Source organism: Oncorhynchus nerka, linkage group LG10 (genome assembly GCF_034236695.1).
Source record: "Oncorhynchus nerka isolate Pitt River linkage group LG10, Oner_Uvic_2.0, whole genome shotgun sequence".
NCBI lineage: Eukaryota > Metazoa > Chordata > Actinopteri > Salmoniformes > Salmonidae > Oncorhynchus > Oncorhynchus nerka.
In genome coordinates, this window is record NC_088405.1 from 47,534,751 (window position 1) to 47,555,517 (window position 20,767).

At 39.4% G+C, this 20,767-nt stretch overlaps 1 pseudogene; it reads left to right on the forward strand.

The window, feature by feature from the left end:
• Positions 1-4,653: 4,653 nt before the first annotated feature.
• LOC115135407 (carotenoid-cleaving dioxygenase, mitochondrial-like) overlaps positions 4,654-20,767 on the forward strand; it is a 90,082-nt pseudogene continuing 73,968 nt past the window's right edge.

Genomic DNA, 20,767 nt, shown 5'->3' on the forward strand with positions numbered 1-20,767 from the left:
CACGCGCTAAGGTACCATGCATCTGGCATGATGCCAAACCATATAGCTAATTGTTAACCATATGGTAATTGGCTCCTTTCATTACTCTAATAATGTATAACCATCTATGTAGAATAACAAAGCATATTACACTAGAAACAGTAACAAAACTACAGTATTGTATATTTTACAATTCGTTTGCATGACGCATGAGAAAAGTAATACAGCTAACGACATACATTAAAGGCATTGCAATTTGTGAGTAAATGCAACCAACATTGATATGTAAGCAACTCTATCAATAACAAGATTATCATCATTAGCTAAATGCTTGAATCGAACTTACAAACAAATATTTTTCCAAGGCTGAAGCGTGACAAGAAATAACTACATTGAAAGACCTGCAACGTAGCGTTGTTTGTAGCTGCTTCTATGCGTGCAAAACAAATTCTGTACTTCCTGTTTGCGTCGTCATTCTAAGTACCAGAAAGCGCCACTAGGGGGGAAATAACACCATTGAACACAATGAAAATCCAATTTAACCATTGTAATAAAATAATCTGTTACCTTCTAACAGGATGGCAGCACACTGCCTCAAAACTGCAGCCCCTAGCTCCACTCCCATTCCCCAAACGCTCTCATTTGTTGACTTCTGTAACCGCAAAAGCCTTGGTTTCATGCATGTTTTATTCACTGCTTTAGGACACTCCACCAACCCTGATGTCCTTGCCGGGTCTGAATCATGGCTAAAGTAAGGCCACCAAAAATCCTGAAATTTCCACCCCTAACTATTTTTTTCCACCTCTAACATTTTCTGAACTACCAAAGAGGGCGTAGTTTCAATCTACTGCGGAGTTAGCCTGCAGAGTTCTGTTATACTATCCAGGTCTGTGCCCAAACAATTTGAGCTTCCTCTTTTAAAAATCCACCTTTCCAGAAACAAGTCTCTCACCATTGCCACTGGTTATAGACCCCCTTCAGCCCCCAGCTGTGACCTGGACAGCACATGTGAATTTATTGCCCCCCATCTATCTTCAGATCTCGTATTGTTAGGTGACCTAAACAGGGACATGGTTAACACCCCGGGCGTTTTACAATCTAAGCTAGATGCCCTCAATCTCACACAAATTTTCAAGGAACCTACCAGGTACAACCCTAAATCCGTAACCATGGGCACCCTCTTAGATATCATCCTAACCAACCTGCCCTCTAAATACACCTCTGCTGTCTTCAACCAGGATCTCAGCAATCATTGCCTTATTGCCTGTGTGCGTAATGAGTCTGCGGTCTAATGACCACCCATCATCACTGTCAAACGCTCCCTAAAACACTTCAGCGAGCAGGCCTTTTTAATCGACCTGGCCCGGGTATCCTGGAAGGATATTGACCTCATTCCGTCAGTAGAGGATGCCTGGATATTCTATAAAAGTGCTTTCCTCAAGGCTAGCTCTTTGAAACAGAAATTTGCATCCTGTAGCACTAATTCCAAAATGTTTTGGGATACTGTAAAGTCCATGGAGAATGAGAGCACATCCCAGCTGCCCACTGCACTGAGGATAGGAAACATTGTCACCACTTATAAATCTTCGATAATCAATTTCTCTACGGCTGGCCATGTTTTCCACCTGGCTACCCCTACCCCGGCCAACTGCACAGCCTTCAGCAACTTGTCCAAGCCACCCCCCCCCCCTGCTTCACCTTCACCTAAATCCAGGAAGCTGATGTTCTGAAAGAGCTGCAAAATCTAGATCCCTACAAATCAGCTGGGCTCAACAATCTGGACCCTCTCTTTCTAATATCATCCACCGAAATGGTTACAACCCCTATTACTAGCTTATTCAACCTCTCTTTCGTATCATCTGAGATCCCCAAAGATTGGAAAGCTGCCACAGTCATCCCCCTATTCAAAGGGGGAGACACTCTAGACCAAAACTGTTATAGACCTATATCCATCCTGCCCTGCCTTTCTAAAATCTTTGAAAGCCAAGTTAAAAAACAGATCACAGACCATTTCGAATCCCACCGTACCTTCTCCACTATGCAATCTGGTTTCCGAGCTGGCCATGGTTGCACCTCAGCCATGCTCAAATTTCTAAACGATATCATAACCGCCATCGATAAAATACAGTACTGTGCAGCAGTCTTCATCGACCTGGCCAAGGCTGTCGACTCTGTCAATCACCGCATTCTTATCGACAGACCCAATAGCCTTGGTTTCTCAAATGTCTTCCTCGCCTGGTACACCAACTACTTCTCATATAGAGTTTAGTGTGTCAAATCGGAGGTCCTGATGTCCGGACCTCTGGCAGTCTCTATGGGAGTGCCACAGGTTCAATTCTCAGGCCGACTCTTTTCTCTGTGTATATCAATGATGTCGTACTTGCTGCTGGTGTTTCTCTGATCCACCTCTACACAGATTACAACATTCTGTATCCATCTCCAACTGCTTTTAAATGCAAGTAAGACTAAATGCATGCTCTTCAACCGATTTACTGCCCACACCCTTCCGCCCGACTAACATCACTACTCTGGACAGTTCTGACTTAGAATTTGTGGACAACTACAAATACCTAGGTGTCTGGTTAGATTGTGAACTCTCCTTCCAGACTCACATTAAGCATCTCCAATCCAAAATTAAATCTAGAATCGGCTTCCTATTTCACAACAAAGCCTCCTTCACTCATGCTGCCAAACATACCCTCGTAAAACTGACTATCCTACCGATCCTTGACTTCGGCGATGTCATTTACAAAATAGCCTCAAACACTCTACTTAGCAAACTGGATGTAGTCTATCACAGTGCCATCCGTTTTGTCACCAAAGCCCCATATACTACCCACCAGCTCTCGTTGGCTGGCCCTTACCACATATTTGTTGCCAAACCCATTGGCTCCAGGTCATCTGTAAGTCTATGCTAGGTAAAGCCCCACCTTATCTCAGCTCAATGGTAACCATAGCAACACCCACTGGTAGCACGCGCTCCAGCAGGTATATATTACTGGTCACCCCCAAAGCAAACACTTGCTTTGGCTGCCTTTCCTTCCAGTTCTCTGCTGCCAATGACTGGAACGAATTGCAAAAATCACTGAAGCTGGAGTCTTAAATCTCCCTCTCTAACTTTAAGCATCAGCTGTCAGAGCAGCTCACCGTTCACTGTACCTGTACACAGCCAATCTGTAAATACCACACCCAACTACCTCATCCCCATGTTGTTACTTATCATCTTGCTCTTTTGCACCCCAGTACCTCTACTTGCACATCATAATCTGCACATCTATCACTCCAGTGTTAATGCTAAATTATAAGCATTTTGCCTCCATGGCCTATTTATTGCCTTACCTCCCCACTCTTCTACATTTGCACACACTGTACATAACATTTTCTATTGTGTGATTGACTGTACGTTTGTTTATGTGTAACTGTGTTGTTGATTTTGTCGCACTGCTTTGCTTTAACTTGGCCAGGTCGCAGTTGTAAATGAGAACTTGTTCTCAACTGGCCTACCTGGTTAAGTAAAGGTGAAATAAAAATAAACCAAAAAAGTATCTGATCATCACTGAATTTGAGAAAAAGCCATTTGTTTTTTTTAACACAGCAACTGCATATAATCAGTTAGGGCTATATGCACTTGCAACTTTTGTTCATTTGGGAAAGTATAATTTTCAAGTTTATTTTATTTAATGATATTGTTGTTAAAAATAGATTTGCAGTGACTGTGATTAGGTCATGGGAATATAAGAGCATCTGCTAGGGTAAATGAACAAACTAGGCATGCATAGCTTGCTGCGTGTTCCTCAAACGAAAGACTGACAAATTGTGTTTCTAAAACTGAATTCAAAGTCCGTGTAGAATGACTGTATAGCCTAATAACAAATTTTTCTTTTCATTATTTAATTCTAAGTTTAAAAAAAATATTTATTTGTGCATTGGTTTTCAGAGTGGTAATAAATGTCTAAGGATCTACTGTACTACACTGTTTAGCCATCATCTGAATAGCCACAAGGGGGAGTTGTATGCTAGTATATCAGAGATACGTAACAGGTTTACACAGTATATGTCCACAGACTGAACCGGGGAAAGTGAAGACAACCAGTGCACATTAACTGCCACCGGTCTATTCTCTATGTCCATTTTGTTATTTTATTACGCAAGTATTTGAACAGGCCAGCATCCTTCTAATTGATTAAAAAATACACAATATATTGGTTTAAATGTCCAGTGAATGTATAGATAGAGAACTGTTATGCATTTTTCATTATAGTGCCATTAGAGAATAGTTGAATACTAATAGTAGAGGTGTGTGTGTGGGATTTAAGCAATGAAACTCATTTGACCCTTGCCCCTGTGAGGTAAGCTGTACAAATAGCCCATAATCACTTCCCACTACAAGATGAAAACTACAAGAATTGCCTGTGAGAGGCAGTCATTTCATTCAAGTAAACAAAAAAAAGTACTACAGTGAAATAGGACCTATCGCAATGGTTCTCTGCCTCTATACATTGAAATGAACCCCTGACCCTGGTGTGAAGATCAGAAAAGGGACTGTTCTATAACTGTCCCTGTATTCTCATCCCTGAATGATGCTGGTTCTCTTTCCACTCTCTCTCTCCCCTCCCTGTCCCTTTGTTCCTCAGCAATGGGTTATATACCAGGATTATATAATGCACCGCCTCCATATTGACTGCCAGTAGAGTGTGTAGCTCACTAGCGAGCAGTGTAGTGCCCAACTAGCAAAAAAAGCTTTCTCTATAAAAGGACAGTAGACTTCTGTAGCTAACTGAATTCCACACACAGAATTCTTCACACAGCAGCAGCAGTGTTCTAAGTCAAGCCATGCCACCAGTAAAGCTCGAGGTATCAGGTAAGGTTATTCTCCTCTTTAAAGGTTAATCCTACATCTTAATCTCTTTATCTATAACCTACAGCCGCATATTACTTTTGTATCCTAAGCTACAGCTGAATATGACTGTTTTTCCCCAGGCTACAGCTGTTGGCATATTGGTTGTTTCATAGTCTACATATTACTACATATTATAGCTGCATGTGATTGCTGCTTCCTAGGCTACATATTACTGCATATTATAGCTGCATTTTACGGTTGTTTGCTAGGCTACATTTTACAGCATATAGCTGCATATTACTGTTGTTTGCTAGGCTACATTTTACAGCATATAATAAGCAGTAATATGCAGCTATATGTGAATTTTACTGTTGTTTCCTATGCTATTTTACTGCATATTATAGCTGCACGTGACTGTTGTTTCCCTCTGTGTGGGTGTGTATCCTGTCCTTACTAAAAACAGGTGGCAAATACAAATGGTAATCTGGAATAGCCTGTTTGACTGAAAGACAAGACATGTTGGTCATAGAGACTATAACAATGCTGGCTGTAAAGTATGTTTACTTTCTTGTTTGCAATGGAAGCACACAGTGCCTTCAGAAAGTATTTATTTTTCCACATTTTGTTGATTTACAACCTGCATTTTAAAATTGATGAAATTGGAATTGTGTGTCACTGACCTACACACAATACTCCACAATGTCAAAGTGGAATTATGTTTTTCTATATATATTTTTTTACAAATTCATTAACAACAAAAAGCTGAAATGTCTTGAGTCAATAAGTATTCAACCACTTTGTTTTGACAAGCCTTAATAACTCCAGGAGTAAAAAATTGTGATTAACAAGTCACATAAGTTGCATGGACTCATTCTGTGTGCAATAATTGGTTTGAACATGATTTCTGAATGACTGCCTCACCACTGTACCCCACACATACAATTATCTGTATGTTCCCTCAGTCGAGCAGTGCATTTCAAACACAGATTCAACCACAAACACCAGGGAGGTGTTCCAATGCCTCGCAGAGAAGGGCACCTGGTGGTAGAAGTGTATGACTAAAAAAATATACCTTGAATATCCCTTTGAGCATGGTGAAGTTATTAAATACACTTTGGATGGTGTATCAAAACACCCAGTCACTACAAAGATACAGGGATCCTTCCTAACTCAGTTGCTGGAAAGGAAGGAAACCATATAGGGATTTCACCATGAGGCCAATGGTGACTTTAAAACAGTTACAGAGTTTATTGGCTGTGATAGGAGAAAACTGAGAATAGATCAACAACATTGTAGTTACTCCACAATATTTAACCTAATTGACAGATTGAAAAGAAGGAAGCCTGATATATTCCAAAACATGCATCCTGTTTGCAACAAGGCACTAAAATAATACTGCATAAAATGTGGCAAAGCAAATCAATTGTCCTAAATACAAAGTGTTTTGTTTGGGGCAAATTCAATACAACACATTCCACTCTCCATATTTTCAAGCACAGTGGTTGCTGCATCATGTTATGGGTACGCTTGTAATCGTTTAGGACTGAGGAGTTTTTCTGGCTGAAAAATATAAGGAATGGAACTAAGCACAAGCAAAATCCTAGAGGAAAACCTGGTTCAGTCTGCTTCCCACCAGCCACTGGGAGATGAATTCACCTTTCAGCAGGTCAATAACCTAAAGCACTTGTCCAAATATACACTGGAGTTGCTTACCATGAAGACAGTGAATATACCGGAGTGGCCGAGTTACTGTTTTGACCTCAATCTGCTTTAAAATGGCTATCTAGCAATTATCAACAACTACCTTGAAAAATATAGTACAATGCAGGTTTGTAAATCATTTTGAGACTTACCTAGAAAGACCCAGAATTGTAAACGCTGACAAATGTGATTCTAACATGTATTGACTCAGGGATGTGAATACTTATGTAAATGAGATATATCTGTATTTCGTTTTCAATAAATGTGCATAACATTTCTAACCTGTTTTCACTTTGTCATTATGGGGTATATGTGTACATGTGATTATTATTTTTTTTTTACCTATTTTGAATTCAGGCTGTAATGCAAAAAAAATATGGAATAAGTCAAGGGGTATGAATACCTTCTGAAGGATATGTTGTAAACACTGTCTTCCGGTATGCTTTAATGCAGAAACATCTGTTGATAGAATAGAATATAGGGACAGGTACGTTATAGGAATATTAGAATATCGGAATGGACATTGGTATTCGAAAACTTGTGCAAAAATAGTGCTTCTGTGGGTGTCACCAAGTAGGCTGATACTTTATACCCTATTTCATAGCTTAGGCTGTAAAGTCCAATATCCGGGTTGGCAGTGTGCTAAGGCAGTGAATAAAACAAACTTAGGGAGGAGGCTTCTAATGTTAAACCTCTTATGGATATGGGAGACGCTAGCGTCTCAACTGGCCAATTGCCAGGGGAAATGCAGAGCGCCAGATTCAAATAAAATGCTATAAAATTCAAACTTTCATTAAATCACACATGTAAGATACTCAATTAAAGCTACACTCGTTGTGAATCCAGCCAGCATGTCAGATTTTTTAAATGCTTTTCGGCGAAAGCATAAGAAGCTATTATCTGATAGCCTGCACCCATCTGCACCAGCAGTAAACAAAGGAGCTAGCGTAGCAGGCGCTACACAAAACGCTGGAATAAAATATAAAATATGCATTACCTTTGACGAGCTTTTGTTCGATTAATTCCGTCCATATATATCAAAAATGTCCATTTATAAAGTGCGTTTGATCCAGAAAAAAACAGCTTACAAAAACACAACGTCACTACAAAATATTTCAAAAGTTGCCTATAAACTTTGCCAAAATATTTTAAACTACTTTTGTAATACAACGTTAGGTATTTTCAAACGTTAATAATCGATCACATTGTAGACGGGGCAATCTGTATTCAATACATGAATGAAAAGAAACCAGCTCTGCTTTTCACATCTTGCGCAACTCACAAAAATGTCCCCAGTTCCGAGTTGGCCTACTACTTCAATGCACAAAGGAATAACCTCAACCAAAGACTGGCAACATCGTGTGGAAGCGGTAGGAACTGAAAATTGGTTACTATTAAATATCCAATGGCAAAGACAATATAGTGAACAGAGATGGGGGAAGAAAAAAAAACCTGAACAGTTAGTCCTCTGGGTTTTGCCTGCTACTACATAAGGTCTGTTATACTCACAGACATGATTCAAACAGTTTTAGAAACTTCAGAGTGTTTTCCATCCACATCTATGAATACTATGCATATCTTATATTCTTGGCATGAGTAGCAGGAAGTTTAAATTGGGCACGCTATTTATCCAAAATTGAAAATTCTGCCCCCTAGCTTTAACTTCTTGCGACTATCAAACCCGGATCCGGGAGCGTAATCATAGCCTCAAACTAATTAGCATAACGCAGCGGACATAAATCTTCCTACAAATCTTCCATTCATGAAAATCACAAATGAAATATATTGAAACACAGCTTAGCCTTTTGTTAATCACACTGTCATCTCAGATTTCAAAATATGCTTTACAGCCAAAGCTAGACAAGCATTTGTGTAAGTTTATCATGGCATAATGCTATGCTAGGCTCTGCTGGCAGCAGGCAACATTTTCATGAAAATAAGAAAAGCAATCAAATTAAATCATTTACCTTTGAAGAACTTCGGATGTTTTCACTCAGGAGACTCCCAGTTAGATAGCAAATATTATTTTTGTAGGCGAAATAGCTCCCGTTTGTTCGTCATGTTTGGCTGAGAAATTGACCGGAAAATGCGGTCACTACAACGCCAAACTTTTTTCCAAATTAGCTCCATAATATCGACAGAAACATGGCAAACATTGTTTAGAATCAATCCTCAATGTGTTTTCCACATAACAATTTGATAAATATATCCGTCGGGACAATTGGTTTCTCATAAGAAGCGATTGGAAAAATGGCTACTTGTGTACTTTACGCAAGATTTTCTGCGGGAGCCATCATGTGACCACTTGCTAAATTCTTCAACATAAATGCGTAAAAAGACATCACAATGCGGTAGACACCTTGGGGAATACGTAGAAAACGTAAGCTCATTCGCAGCAATATAAGGAGTCATTGGCATGAGGCGGTTTAAAAAAATGCGTCACTTCCTGATTGGATTTTTATCGGGGTTTAGCCTGTAACATCAGTTCTGTTGCACTCACAGACAATATCTTTGCAGTTTTGTAAACGTCAGATGTTTTCTATCCAAAGCTGTCAATTATATGCATATTCGAGCATCTTTTCGTGACAAAATATCTTGTTTAAAACTGGAACGTTTTTTATCCAAAAATGAAAATACTGCCCCCTAATTACAAAAGGTTTAAGAGGTTAACATGCATGAAACCAAGGCTTTTACGGTTACAGATGTCAACAAAAGAGAGCGCCTGGGGAATGGAAGTGGAGCTAGGCACTGCAGGGCCTGGATTAACCTCTACATCACCAGAGGAATAGAGTAGGAGTAGGATAAGGGTACGGCTAAAGTCTACAAGAACTGGTCATCTAGTGCTTTCGGAACAGAGAGTAAAAGGAGCAGGTTTTTTGTTGCGGAAGAATAGATTCAAGGCATAACGTACAGACAAGGGCATGGTAGGATGTGAATTACAGTGGAGGTTAACCTAGGTTTTGAATGACAATGAGAGAGGTTTTGTGTCACAAGAATTTTCAATCCCAATGATAATAACTAATCATCAATAGCTCTGACCAATCCCCGATGTTTGTAAGACCATGGGTATAAAAATAATTAGTCAAAGACTCAGCTTATGCAAAAGGTTAGTACAGTTTATTCAGGGAATGTTCTAAAGTCAAGAACACAAAGACATCCATTTTAAAGCTGCACACATACTTCCACGCACAGTAGATATCAGTAGATATCAGTAGATATCAGATATCAGAACAGTAGATATCCTACGCACATACATACACACACAACAGTAGGTATCCTACGCACATCCTGTCCCACTACCCAGCCGACAAAGATTAGGGGTGTCCGTGGGAATCACTCCCCGTCCTCCCTCAAGATAGGGAGACCCTGGTATGTATTCTGTGGCCCCCAGCCAAGGTCGGCGCCGAATTCTACTCAGTCTGTTTTTAAGACACTATAAAGACATAAACATTAGCTATATTGTTTTACCTTAATTCTGAGTAGAACTACACATTAATTGATTATAATTGTATTAATTCTAATCCATTCCATACAATTATATGGTTTCAGGGTGGAATATTTTAATAATTCAATTAACAGATAAATCGCATTAACATTTTGTCTCTAGAGACACCATTTAAACCAGGTGAGGTCACCACGTGTGAGAGGTGGAACAAAAGGGCAAGCTAAGGCATGTCGTGACGTTGTATTAGTTAATGTGACGACTGTTGCGCATTGAATGATTACAAGTTTCTAATTGCGTGATTAACTGAATCAAGCAATTATTAACGCATTAACCTGGGGCACCATGGGAAAACTAGTTTTTATTGAGTTTCTATTTCCCAAATTAACTCAAAGAATATCAGAATATCGATGTTACAACAGCCGCTAATTAACCAGTTACCTCTGCAATCTCGTTCTGCACGTCGTATAGTCCGTGAATCTGCACGGCCCCGGGTCTCACCAATGAGTTCGTACCACACCAATCTTAGTTGGATATTTATTTACTAAAAAGCTAAAATGATGATAAAAGATACACATAGACAAAACACATTATAGGCTATTCATTATAACTTAGTATAATGGGCCAACACACTATGGCGCGTGTTACCCAAAATGGGGATTTCAAAGAAAGAGAGAAAAAAGAAGGTACACGAGAGAAATATACATTTGGGTGAATTTGTCAGCTATGCTATTCTAACCCTAGCCTTGCCCCAAACTGCCGCACTTATGGGTCAGAATATAATGATGTAATTACGTGGGGGAGGTCTCTGAGGATTCTCCTCGTGGACCGTTCAATGGACCGTTCAGCTGCTCGATGACGCACTACCCCGGCGCACCTCTCTGATCGTCCTCCCGATGTCAGTGTCCTTTTGGCTTAGGAGTCTGTTCCCTCACCCTTGCTCTGGAAGGAGTCTTCTGAGGACAGACAACTCTGTAGCTCAGAGCTCACAGCGTTGGAATGAAACCGTGTAGATACCACGATTCGATGGGAGATGGAGGCTAGGTGGTTCGACTTGAATTCACCCGCTTAGACACAGCTACTCATCCGTAGCTTGGGTAGAAAAATATTTCTTTGTCTTCAAACTTGCGTTGCATCAGAAGTGGGCGTAACTGCCTTTAGGGCAATTCTCTGGGTGTACCAAGTTATGAGGGCAAGGTCTAGATTTGACTCAAATCCTATTTTAGACAACTAACTTCACATTTCATCTTTCCCAAAACATTCTCTTTGATTTGGATATTTTCCATACAACGTACAATGTATAAACATCAAACATATACTAGGAAAACTCTTCACGTTACAATGTTTTCATATTAACGTCATCTATTAACCTTTAATAACAAAACAAAATGACATACATTTTCATATTCCATCTATCGTCATGACCACCATTTTGGCTGACGGAAACCATTGTTCCAAAGTCCCTTTATTTCATGTTTAATGTTCTGAGGCTGGTTCTCCATAGTAACAGGACAAAGGAATTTGTCTGTGGCCTGAGATTTACCAGGGGCGTGAGGGGTCATAAAACCCCCACATCGTCAGACCCCTAGATCTATCCTCCTCTGTTGGGGTTGAGAGATAATATGTAGGGTTGTGGTCTCCTGTAGCCTGACCTGATCAGGACAAGTCATGACAGGCATATTGAGCATGGCTGGAGGCTCTACAGTGAAATAAGACAATAATGACTAACCAAAATGCAATGGACACGGCATATTGACATTAGCGAGAGGCCTAGCATATAGAAAGCTGATGGGATCCTCTTAGTTTTAATAGAGTCAATCACTCTGTTTTCTCACACAATTGCAAGGCCTAGAGAAATGTTGTGTAAAATGAGCTCATCGGCTCTCATTAAGAGTTTGATTCGATTTTTAATTACATTTGCATTGATGTCAGGGTGATTAGAGGGACAATAGAGTGCTGAGTACCAGACAGTTAGCAATTATGGTAGTCTACTAATGACCATCATCAGCATCAGAGCTTGGAGAAGCCTAATTTACCATGACTAAATGGTCATGTGTAATTTGACTGCCTTCATGACTCGTGACTGCCGGTGTGGTGGTAATATAGTAACCGTAACAGCCCTACCCCTTGATATTGTGCATCTGAAGCAGAGAATAGCTTTACTCGCACATTGTTTACATTGGTCAGCTATATGTTCAATTTAAAAACAATACCAATAGACAATGTTTGAAGCTAGTCATTATAATACATTTTGTACATTACTTGTGCTGACATTAAATTGTTCAGTATATATCCAACCCTTGTAATTTAGGTGGTGAAATGTCTGGAAAGAGGAGATAATGGGATCCTTAACTTAAAACATACAACTATTACCAAGACTATCACAACAATGACATTCTCTATGCTAAATGTGTAAAAGAAAGACAATAGTTGGGCTATAAGAAATGTTTTATTCAATGGGGCTAGGCAAAGCAGAGATGACAACATACTTTTCATTTCACACATACAACAAAATAGCCTATTATTAATGTACAGTATGTTTACAATATCAACAATAGTATTTTACAAGTTCGAAATTACATTGTATATATTCATACAGTTTAAGGGGGCACTTTTGTCTTGACACCAAGGTGAAGGTAATCTCTACTTAAATGGCACAAGAGAACCATTCAGATTGTCCAAAGTACAGCATATGACAACCATCTCATATAACTGAGGGATGTCTCCTTTCGTATCTGGAAAAGGACCGAGTAGAAGTAGAAGCTGATGCAGCATTGCTCATCTTCACAGTGGGAATCCAGTTGACATGGGTGTCTTGATATGAGAAGCACACCTGATGTTAGAATATCACTTCTTCCGGTTACCTATACCAACAGGGCTTTGAAGTCCTTGGTTGTTTTTAATTAATTCAGGTGTTTCATTGTCATATACATATTAAATATATTGTTGGGCAGGAACAACCAATAGTCAACACATCAAGTTGTCCTGTCTCATTGAGGCCTTTGTCCTATAATGTCATGTCCTTACATTTTCCCTCCTCTTATGAATTTGCGTCTCCCCTTTTCATGGTTATGGCTAGAAGGGATCCAGCTTTTGTAAAATGAACATAATATTTGACATTTCATAGCAGATTGGGAAAATGTAAACAGCAGGATAGGATAATTAAGTTAAGGGTTAGTTAGGTTAGCTGAAATGCAAAAAATAACTGTTTACATTAATTTGACAAGCTGGATCCCTTTTAGTCAGGACCCCTTTTCGGCCTAGAGCACATGGTTGCTTTCAAGACAAGGTTGCTTTTATTTATCTGTTGTCAGTGTCAGAAAAGTAGGCCTGGACCAACATTGTATTTAAAAAGATTCTGCTAATGTCATATAAAGTGTAGTAGAATTGCATGAAAGGTTAATCAAGGTTCTTCCCCAAAACTTGAAACTCAGGTGACACATGCTAATAGCTAGACTACAAGCTATCGAGCCAGCTAGCTCATTTTGGGTAATTTAGGGTAGGTGTTAACTCCTGGTTAGCATAACAGTTAAATTAAACTTGAAATCGATCAGACTTGACTTACCAGTGATGAAATAAACGTAGTAAACCCTGTATTGACAGCTGTCTTTTTTCAGGTCTTGACGGGCAAAAAGGTTTCTTAGCTTTTCTGACAGTTCTTGAGTCTTATCTCATTGGTGTCACCAATAGTGTTTCAATAGTGAGACATCTGTAAATGTATATTTTTTCCTGTTTTCTTTCCTGCCTTGTTAGAGCAGCCAAATATGCCACAGAAAATGACCGTGGTGATGAATCAACTAGTTTTAGTCATTGTTATCATGCAGTTTGGGATAGCCGCTCGGCTGTTGTCAGAATAATTCATGTGGTGGTCTTCCAACATGGTCTTCCAACATGGCCACAAGGAGGCCATAAAACCTTTACAAATAAGAACCAGAAGTTCCAGCTAAAACCTGGATTGGAAACTGTGCTTCACGCGCAGCAATAGATCTCTGCGCGAACGCAGCCTGCTTGAGCAGGTCCATCAACATTCCATATGGCAGTTGGGACAGAGCGCATGGTAAGCTACAAAAAAACACAGCTGAAAAACAATGACAGTTTCTCAAAATGTATGCAAAATACTTTGAAAAGATTTGACTGCTGAATTGTAGTCCCTGTTTTCCTGCATTCTTGTTTTACTTTTGTAACTAAAGCAGCGCTTTGTTGGGGAGAAGGACGTCAAATAAATATTTGCTATCTAGTTACTGTAGCTAGCTAATTTGAGCTAGCTAGCTAATGTTAGCTCTCTGGCTAATCCTCCATGGTACATTATAACTTTTACCTGTTGTAGGCGTTGGTTACAGCTAGCTAGCTGACATTTGATTTCTGTTTAGTTAGTGATAGTAAATGTGTGTGTGTGTGTGTGCGAGAGATGATCACAATAACTTTAGAAAACATTGTCATGTCAACATTGTTATCCAAGTAGTCTAATTTTGATATCCTCTTTTTTAAATCAAAAGGCACTCGCACATCTGAGCTATCTTTTTTTGCAGGTGCATGGTAACAGTAGAATAAAGTGAGAAAAAATAAGAAACCCACACACCGATCTTGATAGCATCACTGTTCTTTAATAAGCTTTACATGTCGGCCACACAGCCTTCTTCAGAGCTTTTGTGAGCTTTTTAAATTAGCACCATTGTGTGGACATTCGTTCCACGCATCGAATGGGGTTGGAGTCGAGAGAAAACAAATAAGTGCTACCAAATACAACAATGTTAATTTCATAAATATTCAAATAAAGTGTGTACATGAAACGTATTAAACACGTCTGTAAAACCACATTGAGGACATCGCCCTACCAAGCAAGTTTTCTTAAATCATTGGGTACACCGCAAGAAAAACGTCAGAGTAATCTGAAATGAGGGCATAATTCATGTTCACATTTACAACATAACATACATAGGCATTTCATCATTAAGACCTCTAGGAAATAATGTCTGGAGTGTGAAATTCCAAAACTATTCTCTTTTACTCAGAGTAGGCCTATTTTTTATATCATCTCCCCTGTCTGTTATCTTAACTTTCTCTACACCACAAAATCTAAAGGTAGAAATGTAATGTTGTAGGCCAATCCCTGTCGCTTCTCCTGATTGAACTTTAATGTTCACAAATTCTCTGTTTGAGAGAACGAGAGGTTTTACCTACATAACACAGCCCACATGTACATTTAATCATGTATATGACATGGGTGGCGGAGCACGTAATAATGTCATTTATTTGGAACCGTTTTCCTGTATGTGGGTGGCAGAAATATATATACTCTGCTTTTATAGCTACCATTTGGAAGAAGACGTAAAAGAGCCTGGCTGATTTTCTTTTGTGGCTAGCAATTGACATGGACCAATTTATCACGTAAATTGCGACCTCTTCTATTTGGTATTTGGTATTTTATTAGGATCCGCATTTGCTGTTGCAAAAGCAGCAGTTATTCTTCCTGGGGTCCACACAAAACATGAAACATAATACAGAATGACGAAATACAGAACATCAAGAACAAGAACAGCTCAAGGACAGAACTACATACATTTTTAAAAGGCACGCGTAGCCTACATATCAATGCATACACACAAACTATCTAGGTCAAATAGGGGAGAGGCATTGTGCCGCGTGGCGTTGCTTTATCCGTTTTTAAAAATCAGGGTTGCTGTTAATTTGAGCAATATGAGATGGAAGGAAGTTCCAATAATACTGTATGTTTTCTTGAATTTGTTCTGGATTTGGGGATGATGAAAAGACCCCTGGTGACATGTCTGGTGGGAAAGTGTGTGTGTCAGAGCTGTGTGTAAATTGACTATGCAAACAATTTGGGATTTTCAACACATTGTTCTTATAAAAAGAAGAAGTGATGCAGTCAGTCTCTCCTCAACTCTTAGCCAAGAGAGACTGGCATGCATATGATTTATATCAGCCCTCTGATTACAATTAAGAGCAAAACGTGCCGCTCTGTGGTGTGCTTTTGCCGTAATGTTTGGGGATAGCTGCAGCTTAACTAGGTCTTTCCTTGCAGTACTGGCCCACACGACTGGACATTAATCAAGATTTGACTAAACTAGAGCCTGCAGAATTTGCTTTTTGGAGTATGGTCTCAAAAAAGCAGTGTATCTCTTTATTACGCCAAGACCTCTCCCCATCTTTGCAACCATTGAATCTATATGTTTTTTATGACAGTTTACAATTTAAGGTAACGGTAAGTAATTTAGTCTCTGCAACTTGTTCAACCGCCACACCATTCATTACCGTATTCAGCTGAGGTCTAACACTTAACCTCTCTTGGTAGGGGGCAGTATTTTCACTTCCGGATGAAAAGTGTGCCCAAAGTAAACGGCCTGTTACTCAGGCCCAGAAGCTAGGATATGCATATAATTGGTAGATTTGGATAGAAGACACTCTAAAGTGTCTAACAGAACTGATATGGCAGGCGAAACCCGAGGACAAACCATTTAAACCAAACAAAAATTCAGCCTACCACTATTTTCAATGGCTGTCACTTTTATTATAAGGTGAAGTCCTCCCAGATTGCAGTGCCTAGGGCTTCCACTAGATGTCAACAGTCTTTAGAAAGAGGTTCACGCTGTTTTTTTTTTAAATTAGCAAGAAATGTTAGATTTTCTAGGTGGCTCCCATATTGGCTGTAGTGTTTCCAAGCGCGTGCATGAGAGTGCGTTCTTTGGTATTTTTCTCCGGTAAAGACAATTCTCCGTCAAACGATTCTCAGTCTTAGATTTGATCATTTTTTTATGTATTAGGGTACCTAAGGTTTGATTTGTAAAAATATTTTTAGAATTGTTTGGAAAAGTTTATTAGTAATGTTTGGGATTCATTTTGTATGCATTTTGATGGAGGGAAACTGGGTGGATTATTGACTGAAGCACTCAAGCTAAATTGAGTATTTATGGATATAAAGAAGGACATTATCCAACAAAAGGACCATTTGTGATGTAACTGGGACCTTTTGGAGTGCCAACATAAGAAGATCATCAAAGGTAAGGCATTTATTATATTGCTATTTCTGACTTTCATGTTGCACCTGCCTGGTTGAAATATGTTTTCCATGGTTTTGTATGCGGGGCGCTGTCCTCAGATAATTGCATGGTGTGCTTTCGCCGTAAAGCCTTTTTGAAATCTGACACAGCGGCTGGATTAACAAGAAGTTAACCTTTATTTTGATGTATTACACTTTTGATTTTATGAAAGTTAAATATTGATAATTCTGTAGTTTGAATTTCGCGCTCCGCAATTTCACCGGATGTTGGCCAGGTGGGACGCTACCGTCCCACCTGCCCATAAGATGTTAACATGCATGAAACCAAGGCGTTTACGGTTACAGAAGTCAACAAAAGAGAGCGCCTGGGGAATGGAAGTGGAGCTTGGCACTGCAGGGCCTGGATTAACTTCTACATCACCAGAGGAATAGAGGAGGAGTAGGATAAGGGTACGGCTAAAGTCTACAAGAACTGGTCATCTAGTGCTTTCGGAACAGAGAGTAAAAGGAGCAAGTTTCTTGTTGCGGAAGAATAGATTCAAGGCATTACGTACAGACAAGGGCATGGTAGGATGTGAATACAGTGGAGGTTAACCTAGGTTTTGAATGACAATGAGAGAGCTTTTGTGTCACGAGAATTCACTAAACTCCTTTTTTCACAATTCCTGACATTTAATCCTAGTAAGAATTCCCTGTTTTAGGTCAGTTAGGATCACCACTTTATTTAAAAAATGTGAAATGTCAGATTAATACTAGAGAAAATTATTTATTTCAGCTTTTATTTATTTCATCTGATTCCCAGTGGGTCAGAAGTATGCATACACTCAATTAGTATTTTGTAGCATTGCCTTTAAGTTGTTTAAATTCGGTCAAGCGTTTCGGGTAGCCTTCCACAAGCTTCCCACAAGCTTCCCTCCTGACAGAGCTGGCGTAACTGAGTCAGGGTTATAGTATAGGCCTCCTTGCTCCGCACACGCTTTTTCAGTTCTGCCCACACATTTTCTCTAGGATTGAGGTTAGGGCTTTGTGATGGTCACTCCAATACCTTGACTTTGTTGTCCTTAAGCAATTTTGCCACAACTTTGGAAGTATGCCTGGGATCAATGTCCATTTGTAAGACCCATTTACGACCAAGCTTTAACTTCCTGACTGATGTCTTGAGATGTTGCTTCAATATATCCACATAATTTTGCATCCTTATGATGCCATCTATTTTGTGATGTGCACCAGTCCCTCCAGCAGCAAAGCACCCCCACAACATGATGCTGCCACCCCCATGCTTCACGTATGGGATGGTGTTCTTGGGCTTGCAAACCTCCCTCTTTTTCCTCCAAACATAACAATGGTCATTATGGCAAAACCGTTCTATTTTTGTTTCATCAGACCAGAGGGCATTTCCTCGAAAAGTATGATCCTTGTCCCCATGTGCAGTTACAACCGTAGTCTGGCTTTTTTTTATGGCGGTGTTGGAGCAACGGCTTCTTCCTTGCTGAGCAGCCTTTCAGGTTATATTGATATAGGACTCGTTTTACTGTGGATATAGATACTTTTGTACCTGTTTCCACTAGCATCTTCACAAGTTCATTTGCTGTTGTTTTGGGGTTGATTTTCTTTTCGCATAAAAGTACGTTAATCTTTAGGATACGATTTTCCTTCCTGAGCGGTGTGATGGCTGTGTGGTCCCATGGTGTTTATACTTGCGTACTATTGTTTGTACAGATGAACGTCATACCTTCAAGTGTTTGGAAATTGCTCCCGAGGATGAACCAGACTTGTGAAGGTCTACATTTTTTTCTCTGAAGTCTTGGCTGATTTATTTAGATTTTCCCATGATGTCAAGCAAAGAGCCACTGAGTTAGAAGGTCGGCCTTGAAATACATCCACAGGTACACCTCCAATATACTGAAATGATGTCAATTAGCATATCAGAAGCTTCTAAAGCCATGACATCCTTTTCTGGAATTTTCCAAGCTGTTTAAAGGCACAGTCAACTTAGTGTATGTAAACTTCTAAACCACTGGAATTGTGATTCAGTGAATTAGAAGTGAAATAATCTGTCTGTAAACAATTGTTGTAAGAATTACTTGTGCCATGCACGAAGTTGATGTCCTAATTTGCCAAAACTATAGTTTGTTAACAAGAAATTTGTGTGGTTGAAAAACAAGTTTTAATGACTCCAACCTAAGTATATGTAAACTTCTGACTCAACTGTAGCTCTGAATCCACGATATGGCAGAGGTTGAAAACCCATAGCACTTAAGTTTTTTCAATAACAGGTTATGGTCAATAATATCAAAGGCTGCACTGAAATCTAACAGTACAGCTCCCACAATCTTCTTAGTATCAATTTCTTTCAACCAATCATCAGTCATTTGTGTCAGTGTAGTACATGTCGAGTGCCCTTCTCTATAAGCTTGCTGAAAGTCTGTTGTTAATTTGTTTACAGAGAAATAGCATTGTATTTGGTCAAAAAAAATAATAATCCCAACAGTTTGCTAAGAGCTGGCTGCAAGTTTATAGGTTAGAACCAGTAAAGGCTGCTTTATCACTCTTCGGTAGCAGAAGTACTTTGGCTTCCATCCAGGCCTGAGGACAAAGACTTTCCTCTAGGATCAGATTAAAAATATGACAGGAGTGGATATAAAGTCAGCCACCATCATCAGTAGCTTTCCATTTAAGTTGTCAAATGCCAGGAAGTTGGTCATTATTCCACCTCTCCCACACTAACTTCACAAAATTCTTACTTGCACTGCTTTTCTTTCATTATTAGTTGTTTTATGCATAAATATAATTGCTCACTGTTTGTCTAAGCTTGTCCACTTTGCCAGTGAAATAATCATTAAAATAACTGGCAACATCAAATGTGTTTGTGATGAATAATCCATCTGATTCGATGAAAGATGGAGTTAAATTTGTCTTTCAAACCATAATTTCATTTAATGTACTCCAAAGCTATATCATTGATCTTGGCTTCATAATAAAGTTTCTTCTTCTTTTTGTTGAGTTTAGTCACATCATTTCTCAATTTGCAGTAAGTCAGCCAGTCAGATGTACAGCCAGACGTATTAGCCACTCCTTTTGCCCCATCTCTTACAAGCATACAGTTTATCAATTCCTCATCAATCCATGGAGCCTTAACAGTTCTGTCAGTCAGTTTCTTAACAGTTGCATGTTTATCAATAATCGGAAGAAACTATTTCATAAATTGATCAAGTGCAGCGTCTGGATGCTCCTCATTAATCACATCAGACCAACAAATATTTTTAACATCATCCACTTAAGAGTCACAGCAAAATCTTTGGTATGATCTCTTATCCACTATTTTGGGCCCAGCTGTTGGAACATTGGCTTTCCTAGAAATAGCCACTATATTGTGATCACTGCATCCAATGGGTACGGATACAGCTTTAGAACATTCTACAGCATTAGTAAAGATGTGATCGATACATGTGGATGATTTTGTTCCTGTATTGTTTGTAAACACCCCGGTAGGTTGATTTAATAACCTGAACCAGATTACAGGCACTGGTTACAGTAAGAAGCTTCCTCTTGAGTGAACAGCCTGATGAAAACCAGTCAATATTCAGATCCCCAAGAAAGTAGACCTCCCTGTTTACATCCCATACACTATCAAGCATTTCACACATATTATTTAGAAACTGACTGTTAGCACTTGGTGGCCTATAGCAACACCCCAAAAGAAAAGGCTTTAGATGTGCCAAGTTAACCTGCAACCACAACACTTCAATAACACTTGACATAAGATCTTCTCTAAGCATTACAGGGA